The 17173-nt window shown below is 39.4% G+C and overlaps 1 pseudogene; it reads left to right on the top strand.

The window, feature by feature from the left end:
- LOC114210977 (cationic amino acid transporter 3 pseudogene) overlaps positions 1-5873 on the top strand; it is a 36239-nt pseudogene extending 30366 nt beyond the window's left edge.
- The last annotated feature ends 11300 nt before the right edge of the window (positions 5874-17173 follow it).

Genomic DNA, 17173 nt, shown 5'->3' with positions numbered 1-17173 from the left:
GGATTAAAAAACAAGACCCATCAATATGCTGTCTGCAAGAGACTCATTTTAGACCCAAAGACACCCCCAGATTGAAAGTGAAGGGGTGGAAAACTATTTACCATGCTAATGGACACCAAAAGAAAGCTGAGGTGGCAATCCTTATATCAGACAAACTAGATTTTAAAACAAAGACTGTAATAAGAGATGAGGAAGGACACTATATCCTACTTAAAGGGTCTATCCAACAAGAAGATCTAACAATTGTAAATATCTATGCCCCGAACATGGGAGCAGCCAATTATATAAGGCAATTAATAACAAAAGCAAAGAAACACATTGACAACAATACAATAATAGTGGGGGACTTTAAAACCGCCCTGACTGAAATGGACAGATCATCTAAGCAAAAGATCAACAAGGAAATAAAGACTTTAATTGACACACTGGACCAAATGGACTTCACAGACATATTCAGAACATTCCATCCCAAAGCAACGGAATACACATTCTTCTCTAGTGCCCATGGAACATTCTCCAGAATTGATCACATCCTAGGTCACAAATCAGGTCTCAATTGGTACCAAAAGATTGGGATCATTCCCTGCATATTTTCAGACCACAATGCTTTGAAACTAGAACTCAACCACAAGAGGAAAGTCGGAAAGAACTCAAATACATGGAGGCTAAAGAGCATCCTACTAAAGAATGAATGGGTCAACCAGGAAATTAAAGAAGAATTAAAAAAATTCATGGAAACCAATGAAAATGAAAACACAACTGTTCAAAATCTTTGGGATACAGCAAAGGCAGTCCTGAGAGGAAAGTATATAGCAATACAAGCCTTTCTCAAGAAACAAGAAAGGTCTCAAATACACAACCTAACCCTACACCTAAAGGAGCTGGAGAAAGAACAGCAAATAAAGCCTAAACCCAGCAGGAGAAGAGAAATCATAAAGATCAGAGCAGAAATCAATGAACTAGAAACCAAAAGAACAGTAGAACAGATCAACCAAACTAGGAGCTGGTTCTTTGAAAGAATTAACAAGATTGATAAACCCCTGGCCAGACTGATCAAAAAGAAAAGAGAAATGACCCAAATCAACAAAATCATGAATGAAAGAGGAGAGATCACAACCAACACCAAAGAAATCCAAACAATTATAAGAACATATTATGAGCAACTATATGCCAGCAAATTAGATAACCTGGAAGAAATGGGTGCATTCCTAGAGATGTATCAACTACCAAAATTGAACCAGGAAGAAATAGAAAACCTGAACAGACCTATAACCACTAAGGAAATTGAAACAGTCATCAAAAATCTCCCAAGAAACAAAAGCCCAGGGCCAGATGGCTTCCCAGGGGAATTCTATCAGACATTTCAAGAAGAATTAATACCTATTCTCCTGAAACTGTTCCAAAAAATAGAAATGGAAGGGAAACTTCCAAACTCATTTTATGAGGCCAGCATTACCTTGATCCCAAAACCAGACAAAGACCCCATCAAAAAGGAGAATTACAGACCAATATCCCTGATGAACATGGATGCAAAAATTCTCACCAAAATACTAGCCAATAGGATCCAACAGTACATTAAAAGGATTATTCACCATGACCAAGTGGGATTTATTCCTGGGCTGCAAGGCTGGTTCAACATCCGCAAATCAATCAACGTGATACAATACATTAACAAAAGAAAGAGCAAGAATCATATGATCCTCTCAATAGATGCAGAAAAAGCATTTGACAAAGTACAACATCCTTTCTTGATCAAAACTCTTCAGAGTATAGGGATAGAGGGTACATACCTCAATATCATAAAAGCCATCTATGAAAAACCTACAGCGAATATCATTCTCAATGGGGAAAGGCTGAGAGCTTTTCCCCTAAGGTCAGGAACGCGGCAGGGATGTCCACTCTCACCACTGCTATTCAACATAGTATTAGAAGTCCTAGCCACAGCAATCAGACAACAAAAAGAAATCAAAGGCATCCAAATCGGCAAAGAGGAAGTCAAACTCTCACTCTTTGCAGATGATATGATACTGTATGTGGAAAACCCAAAAGACTCCACCCCAAAACTGCTAGCACTCATACAGGAATTCAGTAAAGTAGCAGGATATAAAATCAATGCACAGAAATCAGTGGCATTCCTATACACCAACAACAAGACAGAAGAGAGACAAATCAAGGAGTCGATCCCATTTACAATTGCACCCAAAACCATTAGATACCTAGGAATAAATCTAACCAAAGAGGCAAAGGATCTGTACTCAGAAAACTATAAAATACTCAGGAAAGAAATTGAAGAAGACACAAAGAAATGGAAAAACGTTCCATGCTCATGGATTGGGAGAATCAACATTGTGAAGATGTCAATGCTACCTAGAGCAATCTACACATTCAATGCAATCCCCATCAAAATACCATCCACTTTTTTCAAAGAAATGGAACAAATAATCCTAAAATTTGTATGGAACCAGAAGAGACCCAGAATAGCCAGAGGAATACTGAAAAAGAAAAGCAAAGCTGGCGGCATCACAATTCCGGACTTCCAGCTCTATTACAAAGCTGTCATCATCAAGACAGTATGGTACTGGCACAAAAACAGACACATAGATCAATGGAACAGAATCGAGAGCCCAGAAATGGACCCTCAACTCTATGGTCAACTTATTTTTGACAAAGCAGGAAAGAATGTCCAGTGGCAAAAAGACAGTCTCTTCAACAAATGGTGTTGGGAAAATTGGACAGCCACGTGCAGAAGAATGAAACTGGACCATTTCCTTACACCACACACAAAAATAGACTCCAAATGGTTGAAAGACCTAAACGTGAGACAGGAGTCCATCCAAATCCTAAAGGAGAACACAGGTAGCAACCTTTTCGACCTTAGCCGCAGCAACTTCTTCCTAGAAACATCTCCAAAGGCACGGGAAGCCAGGGCAAAAATGAACTCTTGGGATTTCATCAAGATAAAAAGCTTTTGCACAGCAAAAGAAACAGTCCACAAAACCAAAAGACAACCGACAGAATGGGAGAAAATATTTGCAAACGACATATCAGATAAAGGGCTAGTATCCAAAATCTATAAAGAACTTATCAAACTCAACACCCAAAGAACAAATAATCCAATCAAGAAATGGGCAGAAGACATGAACAGACATTTCTCCAAAGAAGACATCCAAATGGCCAACAGGCATATGAAAAAGTGCTCAACATCGCTCGGCATCAGGGAAATCCAAATCAAAACCTCAATGAGATACCACCTCACACCCGTCAGAATGGCTAAAATTAACAAGTCAGGGAACGACAGATGTTGGCGGGGATGTGGAGAAAGGGGAACCCTCCTACACTGTTAGTGGGAATGCAAGCTGGTGCAACCGCTCTGGAAAACAGTATGGAGGTTCCTCAAACAGTTGAAATTAGAGCTACCGTTCGATCCAGCAATTGCACTACTGGGTATTTACCAAAAAGGTACAAATGTAGGGACCCGAAGGGGTACGTGTACCCCAGTGTTTATAGCAGCAATATCCACAATAGCCAAACTGTGGAAAGAGCCAAGATGCCCATCGACAGATGAATGGATAAAGAAGAAGTGGTATATATACACAATGGAATATTATGCAGCCATCAAAAGGAATGAGATCTTGCCATTTGCAACGACGTGGATGGAACTGGAGGGTGTTATGCTGAGTGAAATAAGTCAATCAGAGAAAGACATGTATCACATGACCTCACTGATATGAGGAATTCTTAATCTCAGGAAACAAACTGAGTGTTACTGGAGTGGTTGGGGGTGGGAGGGAGGGGGTGGCTGGGTGGTAGACATTGGGGAGGGTATGTGCTACGGTGAGCGCTGTGAATTGTGCAAGACTGTTGAATCACAGATCTGTACTTCTGAAACAAATAACGCAACATATTTTAAGAAAAAAAAAAAAGAAGAAGATAACAGGAGAGGAAGAAAAGGGGAGTATGTCAGAGGGGGAGACGAACCATGAGAGATGATGGACTCTGAAAAACAAACTGAGGGTTCTAGAGGGGAGGGGGTAGGGGGATGGGTTAGCCCGGTGATGGGTATTGAGGAGGGCACGTTCTGCATGGAGCACTGGGTGTTATGAACAAACAATGAATCATGGAACATTGCACCAAAAAACTAATGATGTAATATATGGTGATTAACATAACAATAAAAAATTAAAAAAAAAAAAAAAGAAGACTAGGTAAAAATTTATGATAGGTTTGCATAGCATCTTTCTTACCACTGGGAAACAACGTAGATTTTTAAGCAAACAATGTCTTGAGCAGTATGATAGATTATATGGGAAATTCAAAAGAAATATAAAAGTTATTTCTTCTTGTTTCTGATTCATATCTTACTGCATCAGCAAGAAGTCCTAGATCAATCTCTAAAAAATAATAATAGTATCATTAAATTAACAAATATCAAAATTTTGATCCATAATTTCTTAATGAGGTAGAGAAAAAGAGAATCCTTATATATTGCTAATCTAAGTGTAAACTGGTGGCATTAAATCTCTGTGGCATTTTCTGTTCCAATTAAAATGCACATAGCTTTTGCCATAGCAATCTATTTCTAAATATTCTGTGTACAGATATATGTGCATTTGTGAAATTATACACACACACGAACATACACGAATATTCAGTGCAGAAGTGCTATAGTCTTATTGTGTACCCTTTTGGTTGTCAGTTTTGTCATCATCTCTGGCTCCATGAAGGGGGACCTGCACAACTGGAAGCTCACAGAAGGACTACATACAGGCTGAACTCAATGGCTTGGGCCCTCTGGGCTTTGGTGGAATCGTGCCTTTTGGCTTTGAGGGGATTCTCCGTGGAGTAGCTATCTGTTTCTATGCTTTTATAGGTTTCGAGAATATCGTTACCACAGTTAAAAAAGCCCAGAATCCCGAGCGTTCCATCCCCAAGGGCATTATGATTTCACTGCTCATCTGCTTTTTGGTGTATTTTGGTGTCTCTGCGGCACTTACACTCATGGTGCCTTACTACCTGCTTCGACCTGGGAGCACCTTGTCTGAGGCATTTCTCCATATTGGCTGGGCCCCTGCCTACTGTGTTGTAGCTTTTGCAACTTTCTGAAGTATTTTTGTCAGCATCTATCAGGGCTTTATGCTCCCCATACGGTGGGTGATAGACATGATGGCATTGGATGGCATCCTGTTCCCTGTGCTTGCCAAGAAATGTACCCGCACATACACCCACATTTTGTTCTCTGGGATCCGTTGTATTGTTTCAATCATGCTACTCTTTTTTGGATTCGCTGATCTCTTGGACCTCAGGTCTACTGTGACCTGACATCTTATTCCCTGGTAGCTTTTTGTGTTCTCATCATCAGGTATCAGCCTGAGTGGACGAATGAAGAAAACGAAGCACAGGTGCAGGAGGAGAATGGGGGAAATGAAGCGCAGATGCAGGAGAGTGGACCTGCAGCAGAGAAGCTGACTCTACAGGGACTATTCTTTCCAGGCAGCCCCACCCCCACTCCACTCTCTGGCAGGGTTGTCGTTGTTTGCTCCTCACTGCTTGCTTTGCTGCTGACTCTTCTCTGCCTGGTGCTGGCCCAGTGGCCAGGTCTGCTCTCTGGAGACTCAGTGTGGATCACAGTGGTTGTGCTGCTCCTGATGCTCATCGCTGGGATCACTGGGGTCATCTGGAGACAGCCACAGAGCTCCACTCCCCTTCCCTTTAAGGTCCCTGCTGTGCCTGTCCTCCCACTCCTGAGCATCTTTGTGAATGTTTACCTTATGATGCAGATGACAGCGGCCACGAGGGCCCGAGTTGGTGTCTCCATGCTGATTGGGTTTGCTGTCTACTTCGGGTATGGGATCTGGCACAGCCTGGGACCTTAACCCCACTTAAGGGCCCAAACTGTAGACCTTGAACTCAGCAGTGCCTGTACATATTTGGTTTGACATCATCACACCTGAATGCAGTCTGGTTCCCCTACACAATAATGGGGAGTACTCTTGAGTGTATGGAAATCTAGGGCTCCTATGAGATATTGGTGGGGGAACACTAATAGAGCTCTGTATTTATGGTACGGTGAAGGATGTGTCTTTGCTCTTTTTCCTTTTTTTTTTTTTTCTACATTCTACTTTTCAATTGTGTCTATAGCTGCTCGCTGGCTTTTACAAAATTAGTGTTAAGAGAAAATTGAAAAAGTGAAAAAAAAATAAATAAATAGAAAAAAATAAAAGAAACCCCTGGGGCGCCTTGGTGGCTCAGTCGTTAGGCATCTGCCTTCGGCTCAGGTCATGATCCCAGGGTCCTGGGATCGAGCCCCACATCGGGCTCCCTGCTCCGCGGGGAAGACTGCTTCTCCCTCTCCTACTCCCTCTGCTTGTGGTCCCTCTCTCGCTGTGTCTCTCTCTGTCAAGTAAATAAATAAAATCTTAAAAAAAAAAAAGAAACCCTTTATAAAAGAGACACCAAAGAGCTCCTTTGTCCCTTCTACTATGCGAGGACACAAGGAGAATTCTACAACCCAGAAGCAGGCATGCTGGCACCCTAATCTTGGAATTCCAGCCTCCAAAACTATGAGAAACAAATTTCTGTTGTTTATAAGCCACCCAGTCTGCGATATTTTGTTATAGCCATCCAAATGGATGAAAACAAGCAATTTTATAATGAAATATTGAAAGCCACTGAAATATCTATTAATATAGGATTAATTAATACAATATTGCAGCCCCCTTCAATGAGACACTATGCAGTCATAAAAAGAATGAGGAACTCTCCACTTATTATTATAGATGTAAGATATATTGAAAAATGATGAAAACAAAATCTCTAACTTGTAGAAATAAAAAGAACATGCACATTCACCCGGATTCTGTAGAATACCTCTGAAGATACGAAGAAACAGATGATAACAGAAATCCCCGGAGAGAGGTACAGAGCAGCTGAGGAAGAGAAGTGAGACAGAAATTTGTTTTTCTCTGTATACACTCCTATGCTTTTGACTTGTGTTAACATGTGTACCCCATACCAAGTAACTCGAACTATAAATTACTAAAGATGTTAGTGATTATCCTATTTTTATAATTCAAAAAAGAAAGGATTCAGATGTTTTAATAACTCCTATGGCACAGAGTATAAGCATCGCAACACTGAATAATAACTTGAAGAACTACTTCACTTCAGGTCAACAAAATTGTATTAGGCACCCATTATGTGATAGACTCTTACATACTAGGAGTGCTAGAGATGTGTTGTGTCTTCATCGGAGAGCTATGAATGTTCCAGGAAATGAGAAAAACACAAAAGAGAGACAGCTCTATATTAACAGAGTCTAAGTAGCCCACTGTCTATCTAATATTGAAAATATGCTATCCTTAATTATTACAAAATGTGAACTGTCCAGAGCCATATTTCTTAAGGCATTTAATTTGTATTACCCACACGTTTTCATTAATTCCAAATGACTATATAAATGAACAAATATTATTTTTATATATCCTTACTTCTCTTTAATAATTATTTTTAATATAAGATTAATCATCAAGATTAATCATGATGTGATGCTAGATCTTATGTAAAAATAAATAAGATCACAGTGTAATAGGAAAGACCAAAAATAAGTAAATTACTTCACACTAAAACTGATGGCAATTTACCAGCACATTAGTACTTAGGCTTTTACGAGTGAAAAATTAATCAGAAGGAATACGATTGTTTATTTTTTTAAGGGTATGAGAGTAAAAGATGAGTGGTGTGAAAAACTGATAGTCATTAAATACATTACTAATTAAAACTCTTCCACAAGTTGCTATATGAACAACTACTAAAGTAGAATTGGACTGGGTCTAATTAAGAATTTCTCTTTTTATGGTTCTTCATAGATGCATGGTTTTAAAGAATGAAGAATGTGATAATAAGCAAATTGCCAATTGTTATTTTAATCATGCCAATCTTTGCATAATTGGTAACAGCCTTAGACACATTATTGATAAGAAATGTCAAGAAATGCCTGTTGCTTTCATTTCCTCAATACTTTCAGGTTGCAAAATAGTAAAAAGTCATAATAAATGGGCTGATTTTTTTCAAGTAGTATTTAGTGAGTTACACAGTAAGGACCATGAAGATGCTAAGTAAATGAAACTAACAAATTTCTTGCCCTTAATAGAGAAGTCATTCTAGCGGGTAAGTCAAACAATAAATAAGGGAATAAAACTATGATCAAGTTAGAAGTTCCGGTAAGTGCTGTGAAGGAAAAAGAGCAGATGGTAGTAAAATGCAAAAAGAGGTGAGAAAGTACAATCCATAGAGTAAAGTAAGTCATCTCTGAGAAAAAGAGATCAGAATTGAAACTACGCTGAAGCTTTATGGTCAAGAGAGAGAGCGCCATGATGATACTGGAGATGTAGGAAGGGGCAGATCATGCCAGTACTTGGCTTTCATGTGAGATACAAGAGGAAGTCAACAGAGGCTCTAAGAATGAAGGTACCATGATTGAATTTATATTTTTCACACATCGCTCTTGGTTCCATTTTGGGACTAGGTTGGAATGGGACAAACACAGAAGTAGGGAGAGCACTAAGGAGGTTCTTACAGGGCTCCAGGAAAGGTATGGTGGTGGACGAGGGTGGTAGCCTTGGGAATTAAAAGCTCCGAATGTAATTGCTGATGGATTAGATGCAAATAATGAAGAAGAGGAAGAAACCAGGCAATACTCCTAGATTTCTACTTGAGCAAGTCGGTGAATTGCGGTGTTATTAAAAAAAAAATAGGAAGAATAGGTTTGTTTTTTATTATTATGTTACGTTAATCACCATACATTACATCATTAGTTTTTGAAGAATAGGTTTTGAGAGCAGAGGGCAGTCAATTGTGTGAGTTTGAAGTGCTATAAGATAACTAAATGATTCCACATAGGAATATGCTAAGAGGAGAAAGTTGAGATATAGATACTGTTGCAGGACCACTTGTATTTATTCCAATAATTAGCTGACATGTCTTTCTTCCCAGCTACAATGAGAGGACTGATACATTTCTTGTTCATCATTGCTCCCCAAATTTCTGATACTCACTTTTAATAAAAGTATAAGTGAATGAATTATATGTCCTTAAACCCCAGGCTTGAGCATGCACATTTTTCATTGTGCCATGTAAGAATTAATAACCTTAACAATATTTAGCCCTTTTTTATGTTCCCAAACAGCTGTATCAACTCCTAAAATTGACATTCAGATCTGGAAAATATTTTAAAAGTCACCTAATAAAACTCCTCTTTTCACAGGTTAGGAAACTGGGGCTCAGACAAAGAGTTAATCAAGATTACAGTTGTTAGTATCAGAGTTGAAACTAGACCCAAGTTTTCTTACTCCACAACTGGAGATCATTCTATATCCTTCTGATCAAAACCCAGCAAAAATGGTTTGACTAGTTTGCATGGCATAGATATAACTAGAAGTTTCACAGAAAATCACAAACACCATAAATTATAAACTTGCTTAGAAAACAAATTCTCAAATGTGGAATACTAACACACTACTTTTTAATTTACTCACTCAAAGGACTTCATAAATTAAAGAGAAAAAAAGCCACATACACACTACATGACTAAATGTTCTTTGGTTTCCAAGGAATTCTCTCAGCAGACCTTCAAGTAGAGACATTTATGATGGAAGATGAAGTCACTTTTAAAAAGAAAACATTGGTTCTTTTGAATATATGGAAAACCAAATGTGTGTCAATATGCTGCTGAGTCAATCAGACCACAGTAACCATACTAGAATATTCCTCAGTGTTCTCAGACTTCTGAATACCTATTCCATTTTCCCATATTAAAAATATGCCTCAGTGACAACAGCAATAAAAATGTGTACAACATAAACATGGCCACACTCTAGAGGCACATCGCAGATCTCTTTATTTCTAGCACAGAGTTGATGAAACCTGTGTTACAGACTATGTAATTGTTCATAAAAAATGGAACTCTTTAGTCTTTTATAGACTTAAAGACTCATTGTCATTTATAGAGAACTTTGAAATACCCAAGTGTTCCTTCAGTGCTTAAAAACACAACAAATTTGGAAGTTCATGAATGCCTACAAAACACTTAGTAATAGCTAAGCTTTAGAATATCACCATCATACAGGGTTTTTCAGCTATGCTAGACATAGTTTAAGAAAATGCGGGTTCCCAGAAGCTGACCAATGCTTTATATTGCCTGTAAATTCAGCCATGTGTGGCACATCTGGAAGGGTAGTCTGTCTATAGGAGGAAATGAGGAGACTCTTGTGAAAGAATTAATCCAGAGGGAATAGAGTGTAGATACACAGTACGGTCCAAGGAGATTAGCACCACCATAAATCCAGAATCTCCAACCTCAACTTGGAACTAAACAGTGACAGAGATTCTATGTTGTTTCCCTATCCAGTATTCATTCACATCCTCCCCAACAAATTATTGCAAACTCTGCTCTCCTAAAATCTCTAAACCCTGCCCTCTCCCTTTCTCTCCTCAGATGTTTTTACCTCCCACCTCAGAGAGTTATTAGAAGCAATCAGATATGAAAACCCGTGACTTCCCACTACCCAAATCGGTAAACCTATTGACCTCCACAGACATCCCTCTTCCCTTTACTGCTGTTTCAGGAGAAATGACATCCTTCTTCCAATTCATTTGTCAATTAGTTCAACAACAAACCATTGTTGAATGATTCGGATTTCACCTTCCAAGTTTTGGGGGAAACTCACCCACCAGTTATCTTCTTTGTCCCGCATCTTCAGCCTCTCCCTCTTTACTGAATCCTTCCCAGCAGCATGTTCGAACTTGCCTCACCTTAAAGAAACAAATATATGAAAAACAAAGCACTTATTCCTTTCATCCTACCTCCTCCTAGGCCTCTAGCACCTACCTATTTTTGTCATTTCCTTCCCAAACTACTCAAGATGTCTGTACATCCATTTCCATTCCTCAATTTAATTGTCAACCTACCCTACATGGCTTTAAGCCCAAACATTCTTCTGAAAATGTTCACATATGTATGTATATATGTATGTATGTATTTGAAGTATAATTTTGAAAATGCTCAATTTTAGATTACCAATGACTTGTACATAGCAAAACACAACATATACTTTTCATTCCTTCTCTTGCTTGAAGTATCATCAGCATCCAAAACTGACAGCCACAACCTTTTTCTGGAGATAATTTGTTTCCTTGGCCTTCCTGACTCTATATTCCCCCTCCCTTTTGCTCCTATTTCTATGGGTTTCCTTCTCAGTTTCCACTGCAAGCATGACATCATAGTGTCCCACAGAGCTCAGTCCTAGGCCATATTTTCTTTGCATCAAGTGTACTCTATCTAATTAAAATTAATTACCTTCCACATTATATGCTGATGACTCACAAACCATCTTCATTTCTGAATTCTCTACTGACCGTTAGACCCATTTCCCATACATCCCTGACATCTCTCCTTGAGGAAAGCAATCCGAATTAAATTTTCAAAAACTGGTTATTACCTCTGTCCATTCCTAAAGTGGTCACCCCAATCTTTGTCTTCCATATCAGTAAATAGAAGCACAAGTGACCAAATTATTCAAGCCACGAACTTGAAAGTCACTTGATTCCTCCCCATCCCTCACACCCTCATAGCCCAACACTACATCCTAAAAATTCTACCTTTTGAATAGCTCTAGAATAGGTCTAATTTTCTCCCTAATCAGAGTTACAGTCATTGTTCAATTACCCTACTGTAATAGTTTCCTGTTTCCTAACTGGTCTACCCTTGTGATTGCATTCTCAAAACTATAGCCAGACTGAGCTTTTAAAATGCAGTTTCTACTGTGTATCTCCCTGCTTAGAAGTGTTCAATGTTTTTATATTTTTACTATATATGTCTGCTTCCATAAATGGTACTATTTTATGTTTTTAAATTTTTCATACATGAAATATATACTATATATTCTTCTGGAACTTGCCTTTTTAACTAAGAATCTCATTTTTTTAACATTATCCTCATCAATTCATAAGCTCAAAGGCATTTTTTTCAACTGATGAATTGGGTTCCATTGTGCAACTAAACCAGGGTTTCTTTATTCATCCCTCTACTGAGGGCTGTTATGTTAGTACCCCTTTTTTTATTGCAGTGAAAAATGCTGTGATTAAGTTTCTTGGAAATGTCTCTCATGTATATGTGTGAGGGTTTCTCTAAAACAGATAGCAAGAAGACAAATTTCAGGGTCATAGGGATTATACATTTTGAACTTCACTAGATACCTCATCATTGCGCAGGAATGATATACTCTAACTTTGGGATTGTGGTTATCTGGAAAGAAAGGGAGGGAGGGAGGAGAAAGGATATGGATTTGAAATTTTAGCTGAAATGAAAACTTTTATTTCTAAAAAAAAAAAAGGGAAGTAAATGCAAAATAATAAGCTCCGTGATGATTACAGAGTCATCTAATGCATTGTTTTTTACATTATTTTGTACTTTTAGAATATTTCATAATTTAAAGTATTTTTAATAAGGCTTTCCATGGTTTCTCATTATCTTGGAACAATGTCCAACCCTTTTACTGTGACTTACAAGGTCTGTCCCTGCTCCACCCAGATCTGGTTTTCATTGACCTTTCCAGTCTCACCGAGGAAAGCAGACTGCTCTGGTCTGACCTCCTGAGATGGGGTTCACTCTCTGGGAGTGTAGGGTCTTCATACACTTTCCCTCTACTTGAGGCATCACTGCTTTTTTCCCAATTTCTCCCACAGCCACTTATTTAATTCCTTCTCATTTCTCAGATCTTAGCCTAGATAGTACTTCCTCAGGAATCCTTCCTTGACCTTCTGAGATTATTTTTACCTCATTATCCCTTCTCATGGCACTCTCCACTTCCGGTTTGGAAACAATGCTTCCATTTGTGATTATTTTTTCAACATCTATCTTTAAACAATTATTCATTGCTTGGTTTACTTATTTGTATCTATCACTCCCTTAAACCCCTGATGGCAAAAATGATGTATTCTAAGCCCTCTGAGGGCAAAAACTCTATTTCCAGCACCCAGCACAATGCCTAGTACATAGGTGTGCAATGAATAGTCACTGGAGAATGAAACATTTGTGAGTAATGCTAAGTAGGGGATTCTGGATCCTACAGTCCAGCTCCCAACCCCCAAAAGACCAATGGAGATCTAGGGCAAAAGGCAGGAAAGTTTTAAAAATAATAATAATAAATGAGAGTCACATTATCATAGATCTGTAAAACACTGAGAGCATAGAGCAGCAAGGCCTTGTGACCCTTGGAAGTACATATGATTTGAGATGATATTAAGTCAACTTTCCACGTCTGGTGTCATAGTTGCTGAAGGATGAACAGGGACTGGACACACAATGGTCTAAGCAGCAAGCAGAACCAACCAGATCTGAAATCAAACACTAGACTTTGGAAGAGCAGGAGACATCACTGGGACAATCAGGGAAGTGATCAGAATGGTAGAATGTCATGTCTTGGTCAGGAACTCTACATTTACAGCCCTTGTAAAAAGGTATCAATTTATTAGAGTGGGTAGGGGCAGAGTCATAGAAAGAACTGTTGCTCACATTGCTGTCCTATCATGTAAACACTCGAGTATTTTGTCAATAGATCACAAAATGAAGACTTGATGAGTAAAATATTGTCACAATTCCATGTGAGGTGGCAGAGCTGGAAATCATACGTATATGCTTTTGGTATATGCTGTTAGTTGCAACTAAAACGCAGACATGCAAGGTGTGTTAAATCTTCAAATAAGGGCATATCTAAAGCAAAGAGAAGTCAAGCTTTGCAAACAATCTATGGCTTTCCATAAAAATACCTATTTTCAACTTTGTCTATACCTTAGCAGCAGCTGCAAATGTTCTACTTCTTTTTTTTTTTAAGATTTTATTTATTTATTTGACAGAGACACAGCGAGAGAGGGAACACAAGTGGGGGCAGAGGGAGAGGGAGAAACAGGCTTCCTGCAGAGCGGGGAGCCTGATGCGGGGCTCGATCCCAGGACCCCTTGATCATGACCTTAGCCGAAGGCAGACACTTAACCAAGGCACCCCTAAATGTTCTACTTCATATGCTATGTATATGTGCAGAGCTGAATAAGAACATCTGGAAATACCTCTCACCCCCCCAAAAAATTCGATTTTGATAAAATGACTTATTTTGTCTAGCTGATCCTAAGTCACTGAATTGACTGAATTCCCACACTTTGGCTAGTTGTTTTAGTTATTCTGTTAATTATTTCACTGCCAGAATGCCCTTTCTGCATATAAACCTGGCACAGATCATGAAACATAAGCAGCCTAAAGAGGCAGCTCTTTAAAACTACCATCTCTCACTTTTCTTGCTCTTACCCTAGTGCTGTTATAAAACATATTACTTTCCTTCCCTCCTTAGAAATTCCCTGGGGCCAGTATCCTAGACCCATAATTCACTCAATAGCTATGTTACTGTCGAGGCAGTGGTTATATCCCCAAGAGTTTTGATAAATAATTCATTGAATGCATTCATTTCCAGAAGATCCACTCAGCTGTGAACCTGGTCCTTCAAGACAGAGCAAATATTGCCTCAAAATTGAAGAGCCAGTTCAGCATAGACCAACCATTGGGAACACTAAAGCAGAAAGACAATCTTTCGTATATAAACATTGAAGTAGATTGTAAGTTCCTGTTTACTTGCAGATGTATTGCTGCCTGCCAGAGCAGCATCTGCAGCACCAGAGCGGGAGGGAGTAGGAGAGCACCCTCACACCGCGGCGGGGGAGAGGGGGGGAGACAAGCTCGCGGGCCCTACAACGGTAACTGGCAATGCCCCGGGGAAGAAGCGAAACCCCAGACGGGCGGTTGCTTCGAGAGAGGAAAGGGAGATCCGGGATCCATATTTCTCCTATTCCCTTCTCTCCCGCTGATAATGCGTTCACTTTCTTTCTGTACAACCTTAGTGAAAGTCAAGGTAACAGTCCCTACTACCTGTTATTTAAACAAGCAAAATTAGACTCCATTTAACATTTGCCCTGTGAGGAAGACTACATCTTTCAGCAAAAATACCTGTCATTCGTGTGGCTGCCCTTCAGCCCCAGCTTCTTCACTGAGCACTCGCCTCTTCTGGACGCTCCCGTCCGTCATCTAAGCAATGGCGTTTATCTTCCCTGGCGACAACGGGGATACAGGCCACACCAGCAATGTGGTCTCTGGGGTCTGGAGACCTCTGCCGCAGAGTCCCTGCTGGAGCGTGGGAGCCGTTAGAAAGACGAGGATTCCATCTGTCCTGGTTACAATGTCACGAGGAGGAGCATGCCAGTGAACATTTGGCCTCGTTGTTGACATTACCTGGTGTCAGTCAAAAGTATCTAATCAATCATTCTTTTCCGTATTCTGTCTTTTCTATCTTGAATATAAGCACATGAGGGAAGAAACTATATCTTTCTTGCTCACTATGTGCCTGGAACATGGTAGTGATTTAAAAAGTATTTGCTGAATGAGTAAGTGTTTTGGATGGATGGATGGATGGATGGATGAACGAATGGATGGATGGGTGGATGGATTGATGGGTAATAGGCGGTTACTTTCTCATAGATCTTTGGGTCTCATAAAGTTCACTATTATCTGAAATGAATCATTCCAATGTGGTATTAAGGATGCCAATCCCAGAGAGAGGAAGAAAGCCTTGTTAAACCGTCACTTTGACTCCAGTGGGTACAGTTAATGATATAAAAGGAAGGAAGAACATTTAGGAGCTCTTTGTTTATTAAACTCACTAGGACTCCTAATCTGAATATTATTTGCATTATGTAATCTTAAAATTTTTAATTATAGCAAATTAATATGTAAGCATGTTGATAGAGTAGGAGAAACTATTTGCATTTTCACTGGGATCTGCCCTGCCAATCACATCTCTAAATACAATTACAGTAGTTAGTGCTTTTAATCAATTTCTAGACCTCTTTGCTCCATAGACCATCAAGGGCAGTCAAGGAGTTTCATAAGTCAGTCACTATTGCAAAGACTCAGTATCTTTAGCAGTGGTGGGTGTGTGCATAAGGAAGAAGAGGGAGGTCGGTCTTCTATTGGGCTTTCATATTCTGTCGGTGGGGCAGCCACATAATTAGAACTATGTCTCTGAAAATCGAAAACATACATTAGTTCTCTCTCAGCTGCCTTAGTGCCACTACCATATTAGCTTTGTTGGCATCTGGAGGGAAAAGAACTTCTAAGGGATTTTATTTTCTGTGAATTTGGGGCTACACATGAACACATTATTTTTCTTTTTTGATGAGGAGTCCCTGTCAATATTTAATAATGTGACCCTGTGCCATAAAAATAGGTTCCCTAGTTGAAGAATAGACATAGGCAACATTCCAGGGCAGGCAAAGGCAAAAAATAGCCACCTCTTCTTCTTCCTGCTCTTCCTCTGCCTGCCTCTCCCCCTCCTCGCCGGCCCCTTCTCCTGCTCTTCCTCCGCCTGCCTCTCCCCCTCCTCGCCGTCCCCTCCTCCTGCTCTTCCTCCGCCTGCCTCTCCCCCTCCTCGCCGGCCCCTTCTCCTCTTCTTCTCTTTCTTCTTCTTCTTCTATTATTATTTTACCTCAGTAATACTGATCCGAGACAACTGGTTCCACGGAAAATGTGTGTGGACTTGCACATATATATAAACACTGCCAGAAAACAGCAGAAACATCGAACATCCATTTGAGGACCAAAAAAGAGAACTGTTAGACTAATTAATCATACATCTCTCAGGGTTACTGGCACTTGGCAGATTGGCTATTTTAATTTGTTGGGTCTTCTTACATTTGTCAGAAGTTATGGCAGAGATTCTTTTCCCTGTACAGAGAAGGGGAAAATAAAGAATGAAGAAACAAAATCTATATTACCACCTGGAAAAAGAAAAAGAAAGCTAGGGGTCTAATGAAACACGGTAAAAGAAAGAATCTGGAAAACTGGTAGTTTGCTGGAACTTGGTGGCTGTTTTTCCTAAAATGAAATAAAGAATTTAAGGCAATGTGAGGTGTGCTTTGACCTTTACCACCTTAGAATTCCAATATACTGAAAAATCTGTTCTCCTAATTTTGATCTTCATCTTTGAAATTGCAATCGCCTCCCAGGACTTTGTTTTATACATAAAGTTATTATCCCCTTTTGAATCAGGTCTGTTGTAAATGTTCATTATAATCA

Source organism: Eumetopias jubatus, unplaced genomic scaffold (assembly GCF_037043125.1).
Source record: "Eumetopias jubatus isolate StellerSeaLion01/CBP00866 unplaced genomic scaffold, mEumJub1_p1.0 scaffold_8, whole genome shotgun sequence".
Lineage (NCBI taxonomy): Eukaryota > Metazoa > Chordata > Mammalia > Carnivora > Otariidae > Eumetopias > Eumetopias jubatus.
Note: the sequence above shows the minus strand (reverse complement) of the source record. Positions and strands in the feature narration are given on the sequence as shown.